Below are 19,549 nucleotides of genomic sequence, written 5' to 3' on the forward strand. Positions count from 1 at the left end.
GCAACTGATGCGCAGGTACTCTCAGCTGACTTAGATTGTGATTACCCCAGCAGCTCCCCATTTTACACCTGGGTGGAGTGAAGCAATTGGGAATTAAGCCGTCTTGCCCAAGGACGCAACACACTGGCCGCGGTGGGGGTTCGAACCCACAACCTTTCGATTATGAAGCTCGCGCCCTAACCATTGGACCATCGTGCTTCCCATATTACACCCTATGCTGAAAAAAACACACCATATTTGAGTTCCTTGGCTCAAGACCTTTAAAAAATGAATACTTGTATTGTGATATCTGCTACAGGTTTCGCTGTGAGCGAATATATTTGAAACACACATTTGAGGCGTTCCGAATAGGGATTTACACACAAACAGTGGAATTTAAGGCATTATCTGTAATCAAGGGATTTGCACTAGAAATTCACTAAATTTAAAGACAGAGTAACCTTTTTTTAGTTTCTAAATGATTGTTCTTAAGTCTTTACAACATAAAACCAAATAAAAGAAGCAAACATATCAATATACCCCCATTTTTTTGAAATTTTTAGTTAAATTTACATATCAATCCTCCATATCAATCCTCGGCTCCACCCTGTCATGTTTTCATTAAAATCAAAATAACTTACAAAAATTGTTATGGTATCAATACAAAAGTCTCATCAAAAGCTTTAAATTGATAGGTAATTTGTCTAGGTAGGTGACACCCTTGACTTAAAAATACTAAGAATTAGCACAAAATATCTTGCACAAAAGTACTGCTGCTCCACCCTATCGGTGTACCCAGTATAAAACGCATGGCCAATAATGATAAAATTGGATGCTTTACGTCCAATATTTAATGGTCTTGCCATGAGTTATAAATTCTGCACAATATTTTAAAACTCATAGCTCGACCAATAAATATGGGCTCAATCGATCCAATTTTATATCAAACGTGTCAAAAAATAGGACTCCCCTCAGAGGTGACGCATTGCTGATGCTCCCATTTTATTTATTTTTACTAACTACTGGTCAGAGGTGGTCGAGGTCCAGGGATAAGGTCCAGTTGGAGTGGTTCGTTGGCAGAGACGGCACCAGGAATTTTTGTAATTTATATTTTTTGCCTTAAAAAGTTGGGGGGGGGGAGCAAACTGGAGGCAATATACATATATATATATATATATATTTATGAAGTTGCTATCTACTGCTGATATCGGTATTGATGAAATAACACTTTACTTCTGATACTGGTGTTGAAGTAACTATCTACTGCTGATATGGGTATTGATGAAGTAGCTATCTACTGCTGTTATTGGTATTGATGGAGTAGCTGATATCGATAAAGTAGCTTTCTACTGCTGATATTGGTATTGATGAAATAGCTATTATACTGCTGGTATTAGTTTTGGTGAAGGAGATATGTACTGCTGGTATTGGTATTGATGAAGTAGCTATCTACTGCTGATATTGGTATTGATGAAGTATTTATCTACTGCTGGTATTGGTATTTATATAGTAGCTATCTACTGCTGATATTGGTATTGATGAAATAGCTATTATACTGCTGGTATTGGTATTGTTGAAAAGTTATCTAGCTAATACTGGTATTGGTATTGATGGAGTAGCTATCTGTTGCTGGTATTGATAAAGTAGCTATCTACTGCTGATATTGGTATTGAAGTAGCATTTTACTGCTGATAATGGTATTGATGAAGAAACTATCTACTGCTGATATTGGTATTGATGAAGTAATTATACTACTGGTTGTATTATTGAAGAGCTAGTTAGCTACTGCTGGCATTAATGATATTGATAAATAGCTATCTACTGCTGATATTGGTATTGATGGTGTAGCTATCTTGCTGGTATTGATGAAGTAGCTATCTACTGCTGATATTGGTATTGAAGTAGTACGTTACTGCTGGTATTGGTATTGATGAAGTAGCTATCTACTGCTGCTGATATTGGTATTGATGAAGTGTCCATCCACTGCTGGTATTGGCATTGATAAACTACCTATCTACTGCTAATATCGGTATTGATGAAATGACTCTTTACTGCTGAAATTGGTATTGACGAAGCAGCTATCTACTGCTGGTATTGGTATTAATGAAGTAGCTTTCTACTGCTGATATCGGTATTGATGAAATAACACTTCACTGCTGGTATTGTTTTTGATGAAGTGGGTATCTACTGCTGATATTGGTATTGATGAAGTAGCTATCTACTGCTGGTATTGGTATTGATGGAGTAGATATTTATTGCTGGCATTGATGAAGTACCTGTTTACTGATATTGTTGTGTTTACTGATATTGTTGGTATTGAAAGGATGTCTCCGACAATCACAACATTGTGCCTTATATGATAGAAAATTAATTATCAACATGATCAAGCACGAATCACGTGGTTTTATTTGAAACAAACTCACATTGACCATAAAAATGAATTAATACAGTCGTCTCTCAACACTCGATATTCAAAATTCCCGGGCGCCGAAATTGTCCAGTGCAATGACGTCCTAGTAATACAATGAAGGCTGACAACAATTGAGCACAAGTAACCATGACGTCATTGCACCAGACAATTTCGGAGCGGGAGAGCCGGCTGTTTTTATTAGTTTTTATGGTCAATATGAGTTTGTTTCAAATTGTTTTTCTAACATATTAGGCATAATGTTGTGGTTGCCGGAGTCATCCTTTAAGGTACATTTTACTGCTGATATTTGTAATAATGAAGTAGCTATCTAGTATAACGACGAATGCATATTCGCCTCGTTGGTCCTCAAACTGTACTTCAATCGAGACATGTACACATGGTACAAGGAAGAACTTGTTTACAGAGCTCTAGTAAAGATGGATAACCTGGTCGACAGCTTCATCCCCTCACTTATTCCTATCAAAATAGGGATTTTGTCATCAGAAGAAAGCTCATATTTTTCTCATAATCCCAGTGAAATTTTAGGCCTAAATTATATTTTGTTTAGATTTTATGAATGAAAAAGTGATAGCCTCATTCCCAATTGCGGTATACCACACATACCGTTCTATGGGCCATGGTGAAACACATCTTTTACTTCTAATATCAACACGGCTAGTGCAATTTACCTTAAAATTGGGAATTTGATTTATAGTATAAGCCTGAATGTGAGGTACAAAACACAATATGAAAAAAATCTGACCACCTACCTTTAAGAATTGCTATCAAAAGTTGGTGGTGGGGCGGGAGGGGGTATACACCATAATTATAAACTGCATATTTAACCATCTGTATGTCAGTATGTGCACATGTTGTGATACTGTACAACGGCCTTCTCCGCTAGGGGCATAAAAAAATCAGGGCCGTCGCTATAGACCATTTTCTCGGGGGGTGTCGAGAAATAAAGTTGCTGGTATATGGCCGGATTCAGCGAAAAGTTGCTATTTTAGTCCTAAAATTCAAAGGAGGATGTATTGGAATCACCGAGCGAGCCAGCCTCAGCCAAGGGGCGAAATTTCCAAATTGTCCCACTGATGTGCTACTAAAAGAACATTACCGGGACAAATGCGCGCGAGCGCGCGAAAAAAATTTCAATTTCAATGCATGCTGAAATGAACAAAATTGAGGACAACTGTCCTAAAATCGTGACAAACGAAGATGCATAGGCCTATTACAACATTTGGTTAATTTAATCCCGATATTTTGATTCAGTTCACGAGTTTTATGCTTTTTCCAGGCATCAGAGGAGCTGCCCTAGCACTCATATTTATGATTTACCCCGGTGATTTACACAATAGAAAGGATGGAATCATAACTCAATTTTGAGATTCGTGCTCAAATTCGAGATGAAAAAAAAAAGGAATTTTCATGGGGACGTCTCGCTGGTCTACTCACAGAATGGCTTTACCGGGATAAATGCGCGGTAATTTGGCATTTTAATACTAAATGGGCAAAAATGCGGTTAATTTTGGGTCTAAAATAGACCAAAAGGAAGATGCAAATCGTACATTTTGTCACATCATTTCTGTCAACTGAGCAGGGAGGGGACTAACCCTGCGCCATGGCTAATCTCCATTAGTGCTGGGTGCGGTGCGGAGGGGTGATGTGATGCGCATATATTTTCTCGATCTTGCAAAATCATTAGTTCCCTGTCCACATCACCTCAACGCACCTGACCAACATCATTGTAGGCCCAATATACCGGCCGAATAGGAATTACGCACTTATTGCATCATGCAGTTATTGTTAACTACATGTATGCACACAACACAGGGGCACTCACAATAGGCAATTGACCCGTACTGCTTGCGCTGTGTTGTAGACATAGGAGATGAACTAGTTAGCGTCATAATATCAAAAAATGCAAGCTTAATTAGGGAAACCATCAAAATTTCATGTTGCCTCTATTGCTACAAAAGATTGTTTGCTGGATAGAACTCATCAACAGAAGTATTTTGGTGGTTAAATGGTCAAAATCGGTCAAAAACTTTTCGAATTATGAATTTTCAAAGTTTCCCATTCTGACCGGTCATTGGAACGAAATAAAATCCAAAATAAAGTCCAAAAATAGCAATTGGGAGCAAAATTGGCATAAGCATATATTTACCTTTATATATTTCTTTATTTTAACATATATGCAAATATGAAACAAGCATTATTGTGAAAGTATCAAAGGGGTTTCTTATGAAATGGCACTTTACTAGTCAATGGCATAAATTATTTTTTCAAACCACTGGCATTGAAATCATTCATTTAGAGAACATTTGCCAAAAATCATCCAAGATGGCCGATATGGCACAAAATCAAAGGTGAACTTTTTTTCACAACCAAAAATTTTAATGTTATTGGGTTTAATATGACCAATTAGTATAGACGAATCCAAGTAGCCAAGTCATGGTCAGGATTTGGTCGGACATCTTTGGGTAGCCGGTAGCACCAACCTGGTGTTTTGAGCGTCCAATTGTGCAAATAAAAGCCGCCTAACATCTAGAGAAGATGCAAGGACGAGGAGGGTTAATAGAATAATAGCTAATAATACAGGGTGAGTAAAAAAAAAGTGCAATAGAGCAAAGAATCGATATTTATGTAAGAACCACGTTGAACTTTCCAATTATTGGAAGTTTCTATAAATTCCACACTTTATAGTCACCTGATGTGAAAAAATGAAGTCAATCACATCTACAGTTTAATTTTTATGAGTCCTTTTGCTGCGACACCCAATTTCATTACTTGTCCACGAGGTACCATGTATTTTGAATGAGAGCACACAATGCACGATAAAGGCATTCAGCTCTGAAACTGACTTTAATTTAAATAATGTTGATTTTTGCGTTATTTTATTTTTTTTTCTGTTCAAACAAACTTTCTAACATTACTTTAAGTCTTTCATACCTCACTCGACTCCAACTCCAGTTTTTTAATCCCAATATGTCTAACTTACTGGATATTTTATAATGCATTCGACATTTGAAAAATCTGTGTATGTTTTTGATAGAGAATAAACATCTTTAAAATCAATGTGAAATGAAAATAACAACAAATAATGTTTCTTTTCCTTAAACAAGACCAAGGACAATAACAATTTGGGTGCTCCATTTTATTTCAATGCCAATGAGGTTAAGAAAATAGCAGTTGTTCCAAATCTACCTTACACAGAGTGGGCTGACATTCAAATTTTAGATGTTTCTTGGACAAACATTAAAATTGGGTATCGCTAAAAAATGTGTCATAAAAACAAAACGGTAAATGCTAATTCCTTGGTTTTTTCACACAAGGTCACTAATGGATATATCATTTATAAAATGTTTTAAAACCTAAAAAGTTCAAATTGGTTCTTAAATAAAAATGGATTCTATTCTCTATTGCACTTTTTTTGACTCACCCTGTATATATAATGGAGATAATTCCGCAGGTAATCCCGTCGCATCTATTCATATACATAATCCTTTTGTTCGCAAGTACGTCAGTGCATAGATACCGCGTGTAGTTAATCCAATTATTATGTCATTTCAACAGCGAATAGACCATGCTGTGTGTTTTGTCGAAGGGAACTGTATTGTGTTATTCTTTTGTCTACCTGTGATTCGCGGAAGGTGTAAAACGGGTGATGGAATGCAGTTTAAAATTTCCACCAAGGCCGAATCATTTCACATTTTGAGTGCATTGTAGCCGACCACACCACTCCACGCCATACATAAATTCTGCCAGTCATATTTCCCCAATATGAAATTTTTTTAAAGTAAAATTTTAATTTTAATTTTACTTCATTAAAGATTGGCGCAGGCGGGGTTCGAACTCATGGCGGCGGACTGCTTTGGACACACTATGAACCCAGCGCCTTAGACCACTCTGCCACTTGTCTTGTTGGAATTCATTTGAAACTTATTTGAAGATATAATCGCAACTTCAACATAGGCCTACCACGTGACAAGCAAAGGCAGAAAACGTACCATATTTTGGAATTTTATTTGCCTAAAAACATTTATGTGTATTATTAGCGCTCAATTGTTGTTAACTGCGTGTATTATACAAAAAAAAATCCAACAATATACGTGATAACTGAGCGTCTATATGGACAATACATTATATCGATTTTGACACGTGCTTGTGTCTCAGTACATTTCCATGGTCAGTAAAATACTATAGACGAAAACCTACCATTTTCTTGTATACACGTTCGATGTTTTGATCAAGTATGTGAATATTCGACATTAGACCCAAAATGTTTTTTCAGGAAATAAAAGATTAGATTACCATAAAAACGAAACAGTAATCTTTCGTTGGGTCTAATGTAATATTCACATAGTTTTTTCAACGTTTTTTCTATCCTTATTCTTGCTCAATTAAAAAAATATTTTGGCGTATATAAAATTGAAATAAAATTCTCTGGCTCTTAAACGACATCAACTGTGCCACAATTGGGTATCACGAATCGTTATATATGATGTGTAGTTAATATTCATATTTTCTTTTATACAGAGGATGCTTCAGTTTTGACAGGAAAAATATTTTCTTGAAAAACCTCTCACTCGGTTATTTTAAAAAGGTAACGCTTCCCAAGAATGTGCAATAAATTAGCATTAAAATTTTTCTTATTCTAACAGCAAGCGTTTCTAGAATGTATTATGGCGAAATGTGGTGTAGTAGCCGACGGCTACCCAACTAAAGGCTGCTAGTCAGGTGTAGGAATGCGTGAATTTGGATTCCTCTATATGCAAACAAAATCTTAAAGGTCAGGTCTATTGCAAAAAGAAGTTTATCTCTATTTGAAGAGAATAATTATTACATTATAAGTTGACACTTGTTGCAATTATTTTATGCGTATTTCTCCTGAAAAAGGAGAAATTGTGTGAGTAAAGTTCAGCCTCGTACGTGTTCTTCCCCCGTTTGAAGCGTATGTGTTCTCCCCCGTTTGGCTGATGACGTAGGTAAATGAAGCGGACACTATACCATGCTCTCATCATACAATAACAATCACTTTGACAAGTTTGACATTAGCAACAATGAGTTGTACTATCATTTACCATAACAATGCTGCATAACAATATGCACACTTTTGTTACTATGCGTTTGCTTTGTAATATTTCATCCAACTGAAACTATAATAGCTGCATGAGTTTGTGGACTACGGTTTATATGCTAGTCTCAGATGAAATTCTAAGCTCAAATTATTTATTTATTTTTTAGGCCTGAAATTTCTCATGATATTGATATACATATGAATTGTAATATCACAATTTACTAATATATAAAAAAGAAGCGGCTGATTTCGTCCATATGTTTAAAAACCATTAAATTTTTAATACTTTTTAGAGTTTTTTTTTCTGTGAACAACAACAATATACGTTCTGTCCATTGAGAGCGTTTATAGTCCCTTTTCTCATAGCGGGCACATCTCATTTCATGACGTCACCGTTTTTCTAGGCCAAATCTGTCTCGTTCGAAGGAACTCACCGCTTAAGTTGTTTTTTGCGGAATATCAATTTTAAACGTCTTATTTTCTCAAAAAAGGAGTCATTTTCATTGTCCTTATAATATTAGCTTGCCAATGATATGATGTTGTTTTGTCATTCACAACAATAGCGGTTATCCACTTCACTCATGTGTGACTTCTTACAAAAGGTGCTGGTTCCCGTAGTATTCCTCATTCAAACCAATTCAATGCATGACCTCGGAGTTACCTGCATGACTTTCGCGGGCTATTTTGAAACAGTTATGGTTGCACATTCAGGTACTTCTTTTGAAAGTCCTAAACAAGGTATAGCCAGCAGCAAGTTGTAGATGGTATAGGCCTAAATATAAGAAAACGTTTAGGGTTGAGATCAGGTGAAAAATACATCGAATGAGCACGAAACTTCACATTTATGTTCAGAAAGGTGTCTATCTTCTTAACATGATTCGAAAGGAGTATGGAAATTCCAAAGGGAAGCTGGTGATTTAATTTGTAACTCAAAATCTGCTTGTTCAATTTTTTAACCTTTTTACAGAGGGTATTATAGAGGTATTACTGGCAACTCTGCCAAATTACAGCTCAGCAGGCCAAGGTTTTCACCTGATCTTATTGATTTGAATATTTTGTGCCATTCTTGAGCAGTGCTGAACTCAGCCACTGGGAATTAAGCGCACTAGCTGTGGCGATGGACCAATTTTGACTCGCACTTACAGGAAAACAAAATAAGTTATGTTGCTGTAATTTGCAGGATAGTTACAAAATATAATTGGCATTAACTTCTCAAATTATTACAGAAAAATATTAAAAAATAAAAGAATGAGCTCAATTTAGAAATATCTGTGCAAACTGTGCACAGCTGGGCTCCCTGCATGTCTATGGGAGTGTTCTAATCAAGTATTTTGCCTCAACAGCTCCTACTGGAGTATGACGTCACACTGTCTCTATGCAAGCTAGCCATATTGTAACTTTTGCTGAGAAGGACGCCCTCAGTATTTTTTTAATTCTGTTTTTTTACACGATTGTATTGTACTACTCAGTATTGTACTTTAGTAAAATAAGAATACTCAGCAAAAATCAAGACTTCAGATGCTGTAGTTTTGTCAAAATCCGAGATTTTGAATAAACCGTCTGAACAAGACGGTTTATCATTACGATGGAAATATTAGTCGAACGCGTATGCGATGTTCATAATACAGTACGTACATGGCGTGTGGAACGGTCATACACATATCAGAGGTCCGTGCCGTAGCACGAACGACGAAGTAACACACATTAGCGCTGGTAGTGAATTCCAATTTTCTTTGCTTTTACCTCAATTGTTCAAGCGGCTCAAAATTAAAAGGGGACATATCTGACAGTAAAAGTTAACATTTTAAAATTCTATGGAAATGTTACAATATGGCTATAACATCGTTTGAGTCCTGATAATGGCATACCTGGAATTCTCGGGTATGATTACCGAAACGTTTTTATAGCAATCCATTTATATATTGCATATTTGGGTTTACGTGCATTTTCGCACCAGTTTTTTGCATTTATTTGCGAATGCAGTTGATACGTGAGTTGATACACGTAGTTGAATTTTCCGGAAACTATTAATATTGTGCAATCGGATGAATAGTTAAATCCGTTGTGCATGTTGTGTGTCATTTTACAAGTTTCATACCAGGACGCTTCATAACGTGATTGCATACAAGTAACAATACATAGTATTTACTTTCAGTCCGGCTCAGCTAGCGTTTTGTATAATTCTTATACTTAACCAAAACGATATTATGGTGACAAGGAAAGGGTACATCATGGCGGTTAATGTTTCCATAAAAGTGCTCATGATATTTCAAATCATAGCAAGTGAGTTTTGTTTAATTTATATGCGTATTGTTGAAGTTTGTTGAAATATTCGATGCAGACAACAGAAAAATATATTTTTGATGTGAGTAATTATATTAATGTAGGCCTATGTATCTGTGTTCTTAAGTAAGCATGTATTGGTAAACCAATATAAGTGAGGACATTATTCTATACTACATGTACAATGTGAGGACAGTAAAAAAATGTGAGAACACTATTTCGATGTCCTCACATTTCAATGCTGTCAAGGTCACTGGCCTTTCTTGCCCTGCGGGGCCCTTCTATATTGGAACTCACTTGGAGTGTTTAGTCGTCGTATGGGAGTCTCTGGCCTCGGGCCTGCCGGGCCTGCGGCTTCGCAGGATGTATACTTGCTTCTTGGATGTATACATATTTCGCGGTTAGTGGTTCTTTGTTCCCCTGCGGGGCAATCTATTTGGATATCCAAATTTAGCGGTAGGTGGGTCTTCCGGGTCTGAGTAATTTTAATCTGTTTTCAAATTCCAAATATATCAAACTATTTTACGCCAATGCGTCATTACTTTCATGATGCAGTCATGTCTACAGTAGAATTCAATTCGACCTTTGCAGGACTTAAACCCCATTAAAAGCTATTAAACCAAGATAACACTCATTGAAAGCAGCTCAACTGATTAAATCATATCTTCTCTGGTTAAATATACACATCATATGTTTCTGCTTTTACACGTACAATGGAGCAATGGCTGGGATTATAGTTTCAGTTGGGTGAACGATTATAAAGCGAGCGCTAGAGAACAATTCTGTGTGGGCTTTTGTTTACGAAATGAGACAAAACTCTGCTTATTGTTAACCAGCGTTCTTGAAAATGAGAAACATGGTGGTTTGCAGACTTAACACGGTTTGGAAATAATTTCTTCATATTTTTTGGTGTTATCTGTCGTTTACATATCATTCCTAAAACACCAAAGTACGAATATTTCCAAACATCTAAATTAGCTAAAAATTTAGGACATGTTACAAAACTATATTGTCTAGAATTTTAGACGAGTACTGTTAATATTGGCCGGTTATTTTTCACACAGCGACGTCAACTAGGCATATCCCCATTCTTTTAACGTAGGCTATTTGTAGAGGTCACGCGTCAATGGGAAAGAGCACTGTGTATTATGTATAGGAAAACGGACAGTAACTGCAGTATGTACCGTCTATTACTTAGATTATTAGGTCTGTGATGCCTGCTCTACGTCATTCCACTTATACCAGGTGTAAATTTGCCTTTTTCTGTGTTGGAAGAATGTATTTGTGATGAACAGTCCATGCTGAGCACATAGCTCCAGTGTTTAATAGTCGACCGTTGTAATTTCTGTTGGTATTGTGGTCACTGTGTGGGCCGAGGTGTGCTTCCGATGCCCGGTTCCGATGGCGACCTCTGATTTCCCACTCTTCCGTTGAAATCCCCATAACCAGTCATCCTTTTCCTCATCAGTGTATGAATCATTGTAGGGTGCATATATTTGGATATATGTGGTATTTTTACCATCCTGTCTTATCTGCAGTTTCATGATTCTCTCTGAAATATATTCTGTCAGAATGTGTCATTGTGACAGTTAAATACATTCAAAAATTTAATTTCAAATGCAAGAAAACATGACTGTATGTATAATAGAAATTGAAACATTAAAACTGCACTTCATAATAATGATCTCCTTTGTAATGGAAAACAGTCATCAATTCCGATTCATTGTGTATATAAAGAACAACAGTTCTTGTTGACATGTGGGTGGGGGATTGCTTGAAGTATAGTGAACCCAGCACCTTGGGACAGAATAAGTTTATGGTACACTCCAAGAAAAAAACGCGCAACTTAGAACCTTTTTTGTCCTTGTGCAAGATAAGACTCTATAAAGAACATTGAAACCTTAAAGATTTAAATAGGCATAGGGACATTAAAATTAATTCATTCGGGGACTTTCACAAAGTTAAGAAAAGTAATATGTAGCGTTAACCGTTTTTTGGTACTAAAATCATTTTCTTGGATAAGTAACCTTTTTTCTGTTCTACTAACTCTTTGAGGGTTTTTTGTTAATGGTTTATTAAAGGTTCTTCAAGCTTATGGTTCTACAAAGAACCCCATTGGTTTTCAATTGGGTTCTTTGTAGAACAAAAAAGTACTGTAGCCCAGAAAAATGTAATTGACGCCTTTGAATAAGGAATTCATGGGCATTGTAGTAGTATTTGACATTGACCACGATTCATGCCTTTGAGTTACCCATGAATAAGGAATTCATGGGCATGGAAGTGGAGAGAATTTGACATTGACCGCGATTCATGCCCATGAGTTAACAATGAACATGCCCTGAACATGTCAAGGCTCTGACCAAACGCATATGACACAAAAAGCATGAACAACACATCAAAAATTCCCAAATTCACGAAAATTCATGCCCGTTGGTAGCAAAAATAGGGCATGTTCTTGACATGTTCTTGGCAAGATCTTGGCATGTTCTTTGACATGGCTTATGCCTTAAGTTTTACCTGAAGACACTAATGCTTCAGTTTTTACACATTTCATTGAAATCCCGCCCACTCGGCTATTTTAAAAAGGTAATCAGGCTTCCTTAGCATGTGCAATAAATTAGCATTGAAATCAAGTTTTTTTTTAACGCATTTTAAAAACACTTGGCTTATGGCGTATGCTGCTGTGCATCTAAACCAAGCTTTTAAATGTAGATCGACTAAATCAATTTCTCTGCTCGTGAATATTGCACTATTCTTTTGTATACGTTGATCAAGTAACTTTAAACCAGGAGATTCTGCGGTCTCACGATTATGTAACAAATTGAAATGAAAACCGAAACTGCTTTCTACAAGTTTTAAGCTTCTAACAAAGGGTACAGACAAAGATATCGGTAATAACGTCAATCAAGAGCTTAGGCATGATAATAGGAAACCACGTGACCAAAACCAATTCTAAAACTCATAACTTGAAATGACCGATAGCCAAAAGGGACAATAGCCCTGCCTTGTGATTTTTTGTTCCCCGGTATTGTTCCTTTGTATTGATTGAATGATACATTCCATCATACCCGGATTGAGACAAGCGCATAGGCGCGGCCCTACTAGATGCTGTCAGCTATGCTATCTACATGATCTAGTGCAGGGGTCCGCAAATAGCGGCGCGCGCGCCACATGTGGCGCGCCGTGGCTTCCCGAGTGGCGCGCGGCGCCGTTTAGATTTTTTTTTTTAAAAAAAAAATCAAACCCTTTGATCAAACTTTGCAGGAATATCTCCAATATTCTATATTTCAACAATAAACAATGCGATTCCCATGTTATCCTTAAAAAATAGTACAAAATGTTGCACCAAATGGCGTCATTTGCACCTCAAATTTCAGAGGACACCCCCCTCTTACTCCCCCGGCGACTTCGCAGCCATTGAGTGGCGCTTTGCAGTTTTTTTTTATTTCATGTGGCGCTTCAACAAATCTATTTGAGGAAGCCTGATCTAGTGTATGATGGTGTTGTCTGGTATTGATATTGATAGAATGTCAATATTTGGACCCTTGTAGAAAACCATAAATACAGGTGTCCCAAAAGTCTCGATACCATTTTGAACCGTCATATAGGGGAAATCAAAATATATATTTGGAAAGAGTAAATTCATGCAATTATTTGGATACCGAACACGATACATTTTCCTTTCTTAACAGCAAACAGTAATACACTTCAAATGCGACATGTCAGTACTGGTACAAAAATGTGCGTTTTTGTTGGGAATTGTGAAATCGAATTTTAGACTTCGTTCTTCATCTTTTTTACTTGTGAAATTTCGACGAAAACCTTTATTCTGTTATGATATGGTGGATGATGATGATAGACTGAATTCATTTCTTCATAGAATTTCCAATATAACAATGATTATATATTCAAATAGCACTTTTAATCCTGGCCCTGATCATACTGTTGATGAAGCACCAACTGAAGATCAAATTTGACATTTAATCTTTGAATAATTATGCCTAGTCTTTGGAACCCTTTTATTGGAAAACAACTGATTATTTTCGCTGGGCTTGCAGTTACAATAAAAAGAACAGCACTTATGTTCAATGTAGAGCTTCCCGTCTTTTCTCATCCACTGTGAATTATTGAGAGTTATGACCCGACAGTCCTGGTGGAGGAGTCTTTTGACAGAGCAGATAATAGAAAGTGGAATATTACACAACTTCAGAAGATACATTTTACTGGCGTGATTTCTAGATAAAATAAAAACCTAAGTTCATATTTCTTGGTGTTGTATATCATCTTCATAGTCTATAATACGATAACTGTTTGGGGGGAAATTGGTCTTAATGTTAGACCAAGGGGATAAAGCAGTTGGATACTTGGGATCCGAAGATGTGCTGTAAAAAACTTATTGTATGGTTTTGTGTGTAATAGCCAACTGTTCCACCATTATTATATTATTTATTCATAACCTCCGCGTATCACGCCATATGTGCGTCCCAATTAAATTGCTCGTTAGATGACATAAGCACACCGGCGCGGAGATTATTGATATCCATTCATAACCTCATTAATATACGCAGCAAGTGCGATCCAATCACAGATAATAGAGAGCTTGCGAAATGACGTTACTTTAACTTTAACTTTAACGTCTAGAGGATTATAGAGGATTATGTATTCAAAACCACCTTGCTTTTGAATACATAATCCTCTATAATCCTCTATAATCCTCTAGACGTTAAAGTTAAAGTTAAAGTAACGTCATTTCGCAAGCTCTCTAATAACTTTTAAATACGCGGACGCAAATGCAGGTCATTGAAAAAGTATAATGACCGCGTCTCGTGACGTAGCTAAAAGGATGCTCTACAATGACCGCGTTACGTGACGTGTTACGCGTTCGAACAATTTACGCGGACGCTGGCCGCCGTATTTGGACATCGCATGATTGCGCGCTAGTGGGATTGGTCGCTAGCGGTATTTTCTTAATGGGCTATTCGATTTTTTACAGGGAAAATGACAGATAAAGTTAAAATTGTCAAATTAAAAGAAGAAAATGTGACGTAAATCGAATTAAAAAAAGTGAAAAGTGACGGTTATCACTTCGGGGCTGCGCCCCTCGGGATATTCCTCGGTTCCAAAGGCAAAATGTTTAGATTTTTCACAATGCCCTCCAAATAACCGATGCGCAGTTATTAACCTATAATATTCAATTAGTGGGTGTATTATGTTTAATTTGGTATCAAAATAATTGCACGAGTTGTCTCTGTGCATAAATAACTTCATGTTTGTTGTAGGTTGCTGTATACTACAGTTATGAACGTTTAAAATGGTATCGAAACTTGATCTTTATAAAAACCTTTTCTCAGGGTTGCATTTGAATATATGTGTTGAATGAATATGGTAAGCTTTAGTCGGGACCTTGAATCCACAGCCGGGACCTTGAAATGAAAAACTGACAAGAAAAAATAGACGCGTAGGTTGTAAAAAAGGAGTCCTTTAAGCTTTTGGGTGGCATTGGCGCATAAACGCATATATATTTATCATATTTTAATACTTAGCCTGAATCTATTAAACACGGCGAAACAAAATCGCCATGCGTGGCTGTTGAACTAGTGGATTCGACATACTATCACGGCAATTTCTAACACGAAGATATAAGGATGATGACGGTGTGCAATAATACTATAGTACCAAAAATGGTCCACCAGGTGGCTTCAACTGGGCCTTCATTTTGCAAAAGTTTTTGCTTCTGAACATCCCCCTCACACCCCCTAACTTTGCTCCCCTCCCTCCTGCCACCGTAGGCCTCTGGTGGGTCCAGGAATCAGCCCCTGGTGGGGCCCAGGGGCCAGAACCCCAGGAAGCTCATGAGTTTTACGCTTTGAGGCGTCAGGGGAGCTGCCCTAGCACTCATATTTTATGATTTACATAACATTAATAGAAAGGATGGAAATATATGGATGAGAAAACAATGCAATTTCTGAACTGCAAACTTATTTGGCGCGCGATCTGAGCTGGTCCTTTTTCTGGTGGCTGTGTCTGTTACAGGCACACTCCTTCTGAAATCCAAACCAGATTCCTGCCTATTACACATCCCTTAAACTTACGACCTCAATATTTTTGCTTATGAATGCCCGATTTCATTGGAGCAAAATATCTGTATGTAAAATATGTTAAACACTCAAAACTGATAACCTGCCCAAAAGTGTCTCTTTTTGATATGACACGTCACATTTTGTTAATCATTTCGTAAAATAAAGAAAATGGACGCACCTATCATGGACCACATCACCTAAACGCACCTGCCCCAACATCATTGTTGGGCCTAATGATCAACTAATATTATTGTTGTTTATTGTAGATTTTACCCCTGTCTCTAACATGATGTGAGAGACATAATCTCATACTTCCTCCCTCCCTTTTCTCTCTCTCCCCTTTCTATTCCTTATCTCTCCTTTCTTTCTCTCTCTCTTTCCCTCTCTTTTTCCATTTTTGATCGCATGGCGACGGCTAACAAGATGCTGAACATGACTGGGTCAATCAAATCGTCACAAAATAAGCAGGCTTAGATTTATGACGGATTAGATTAGTGCGGACTTTAATTTTGTGTTGTGTGTATAAATCGATCGATTCAGTGTCCTTAACGATGAAAGTCGACATATTAATCAAAGGCCAACTTGAAGATTCGCATTGTTTATGACCAAATTATTAACATGTTTGTGCAACGTTTGTTCATTACCATGATTACGAGAGCATGTCGGCTGTTTCCTCTTCAAGAAAGGCACGTCACCACGCCCATGCGCGGATTTTTTTTGGTAGGGGTTTTTGGGGGTGCGAGCCCCCCGGGGTAAAAGCAGGGGGGGCAAAACGAAGGGGCGGCGGAAGAAGAAGGGCGACAAAAGAATTAGTAAAGAAAAAAGGGCGGAAAAAATTTGAACTAGACCTAGTTGTGTTGTGACTCCTTAATGACCTTTGGCCCCTGGCTTATGTCAATGCATGTGTGCACATAGTATCACTGTGCCATGTTATTTGTGGCAGAAGGGACATTTTGAATGTTTTTCGTCTTGGACCGGAAGTGACCCCTTAATGACCTTTGACCCAAAATAAAAATACCACGTGTACACTGGGTAACATCAATTCATGTGTGAATATACCGTCATTGGGCTATGTTTTTCTTGGTTGATAAAATTTTTTGAAGGTATTTCGTTTTATACCGGAAGTGACCCATTAATGACCTTTGACCCCAAATAAAAAAAATACCACATATACATTAGGTAAACATAATTCATGTGTGCACATACCGTCACTCTCCTATGTTTTTCTTAGCTAATAAAAAATTTCGACGGAATTTGGTTTTTTACCGGAAGTGTATGATTTATAGACACTGGGTAATAACAATGCACATGTGCAAGTGGCGTTACTGTCCTGCAAAATTTGTGGGAGAAATAGCATTTTGAGTTGAAATCACGTTTTTGACCTCTGTGACCCCTACGTGACATTTGACCCCACGAGTTTCATGTGACATTTAGGGGCATGGTCAGTGATGGTTGTGACCAAGTTAGGTCAAAATCAGTGTAAGCATGTCAGTGCTAGAGCAAATAAAATGGTCGACAGAAGAAGAAAGAAGAAGAAAGAAGAAGAAGATCCTGTAAGAAAAAAGACACAGCCGTGACTAACGTCAACGGCTGTGTAAAAAGGATAACAAATTGTGAAAAATGGTACTACATGTATACATCTAAATGTGATCCTTTTTTTTATTTTTTATTTATTTATTTATTTATTTTTTGCTCTTCACTTTTTCAAACCACCGAAAAAATTGGGTCAACCTTTTCGGGCTGTTGAAGCGGCCACGGTACGCCACTGACGCCAGTCCTTATATTCTTGCCCCGGGCACCATAAATCGGGCATAAACCCTAGCTACGTTCCTGGCCATTTATACGAATTACTGTTCTTGCTTGATATTTGATTCTGAACTCACGAATATTCAATGTATTTTTTCACTTTTGTAGAGACAAGTTGTGTTTTGGAAGTCACCTGCTTCACCAACACTCCGCGAATAAACATCACTGGAGATGATCGCATGCACATCGGAGCTTACATGATTGGCAATTCAGATATCGAGATATCATTTGGACGAGCATCAGATACAGGCACAGGCGATGGCTTACCAGCTAGATATTTGCCTTCCGCTGGTGGTGTTAAAAAAATTGGGGCGTTTCATTGTCAATTTGAAAAAGAAGGAGAAACGACAAGGATAACAACCATAGTAATGGCTGAAAATAGTAAGATATAACCTAACATTATGCCGATATTATTATTATGTCATGTCATGATTGTGCTAGACTAAACAAGATTTCAATAATCACTAAATAGATTCACCAGGTTTGTATTCATCAGGTTTGTTGGTAAACATTATAAATGATTTTTTTTAACAAAACCAAAATTTAACTCACTATTGACGGTTTCGCCTATCTTGGTCGTTAGGCATCATCAGAATGATGGTTGTAGATGATAGATCATTACTTCCGGTTGGACGTATCCCGGTTGAAGAGGGTGCTTTATCAGCCAGGAGAGGATCATACACGTGACTAAGGAAGTGACCTCTCGTCTCTGTTTATGACAATAGGTTCTATTCTCCTGGTACAAATGGATTCTTTGATTCTTCTTGTATTTGCATCGCACTCTGTATAAACGATTTTAGCATTGTCCATGTTGATGACATGATTTTGCTGGACCGCATGGTCCGTATAATTGCCGACTTAGACTGCTCGCTCGCTGATTGCTTGTATGTTTGACGAGTGTAGTTCATTTTGGTCTTAGACACCCTGGCCATTTCGTTTTGGTGTTCACCAAGCCTCGTTTCAAATTTGCGACCCGTTTCCCCAACTTAAGAGTGTTTACCGCAGTTAGTGCATGGGATCTCATATACACAATCAGTGGTGCTTAGTGGCTCAACTTTGTCTTTTGGATGCCCCTGCTTTTTACGGAGCGTCTGTACTTTGAAATTTATTTCTAAGCTCACCTGTAATGGGTTTGAGCACTCTTAATTCCAAAGATAGCCACCTACCTGTGAAATAATACTTGTAATATTACGCCCCCACTATGTATAGTGGTTAAGCACTCTCGACTACTTTTGGAGTAGAGTCTGTGCTGTAAATGGCTCGGTTGAAAGGCACTGTGTAAGACCACTAAGCCAAGTAACTATCTGCTGTAAGACGTGTGATTTTAATCCTTGATATTGCTGATGGAATAAATCCTGGAATTAAATCAATAATAAAAGAAGCAGATTTTTATCTAGGGCTCAAATTGGAGAAAGTTCTACTAGAGAAAAGGGAAAATATTTGTAAAGAAATATTTTTAAAGTTAGAAAATAATCAAATAAATTTAAATAAAAATTACGATTTTGAAACAGAATGTTACGCCTCTATTGGAAAAGTGTATATTAAAACATGTCAACTTCTTTCTTTCTTTCTTTCTTTCTTTCTTTCTTCAATCAATATATTCCCTGCCTCCACCATTAATGGGTGTGGTGGGTGGGAGAAAATTTTTCACCGATCTTCCTCCAATGCTTCATCGACAGAGAATGACATTCACGCTCACAAGCATGGCGTCGAGCACGCAATACCGACAGCCGTGATTGGACCCCACAAACGCACCAACGAATCACGCCATTGGCCAAAGCTAGTTACCCGGGAAAAACCTGACCTTTGACCCCGGCCTGAAACTTTCTTTCTGCAGGTGATAAATTGAGTTTCACCGCGATATACGCAATGAAACTGTATTATCCCCAGACAGAAATAAAACAACACGTT

At 37.4% G+C, this 19,549-nt stretch overlaps 1 protein-coding gene across 2 annotated transcripts in view; it reads left to right on the forward strand.

Annotated features, from left to right (window-relative positions):
- The first annotated feature begins 9,586 nt into the window (after positions 1 to 9,586).
- Positions 9,587 to 19,549, forward strand: part of LOC140162550 (tyrosine-protein kinase receptor Tie-1-like) — a 36,175-nt gene continuing 26,212 nt past the window's right edge. Inside the window, exons 1-2 of one of the 2 annotated variants that reach the window (XM_072185806.1) lie at positions 9,587 to 9,752; positions 17,747 to 18,019. The gene's annotated coding sequence lies outside the window, so the exon portion shown is untranslated. The remainder of the gene's footprint in view (positions 9,753 to 17,746; positions 18,020 to 19,549) is intronic. The other variant, XM_072185805.1, reaches the window with a different exon arrangement.

The sequence above is a fragment of the Amphiura filiformis genome, chromosome 10 (genome assembly GCF_039555335.1).
Source record: "Amphiura filiformis chromosome 10, Afil_fr2py, whole genome shotgun sequence".
NCBI lineage: Eukaryota > Metazoa > Echinodermata > Ophiuroidea > Amphilepidida > Amphiuridae > Amphiura > Amphiura filiformis.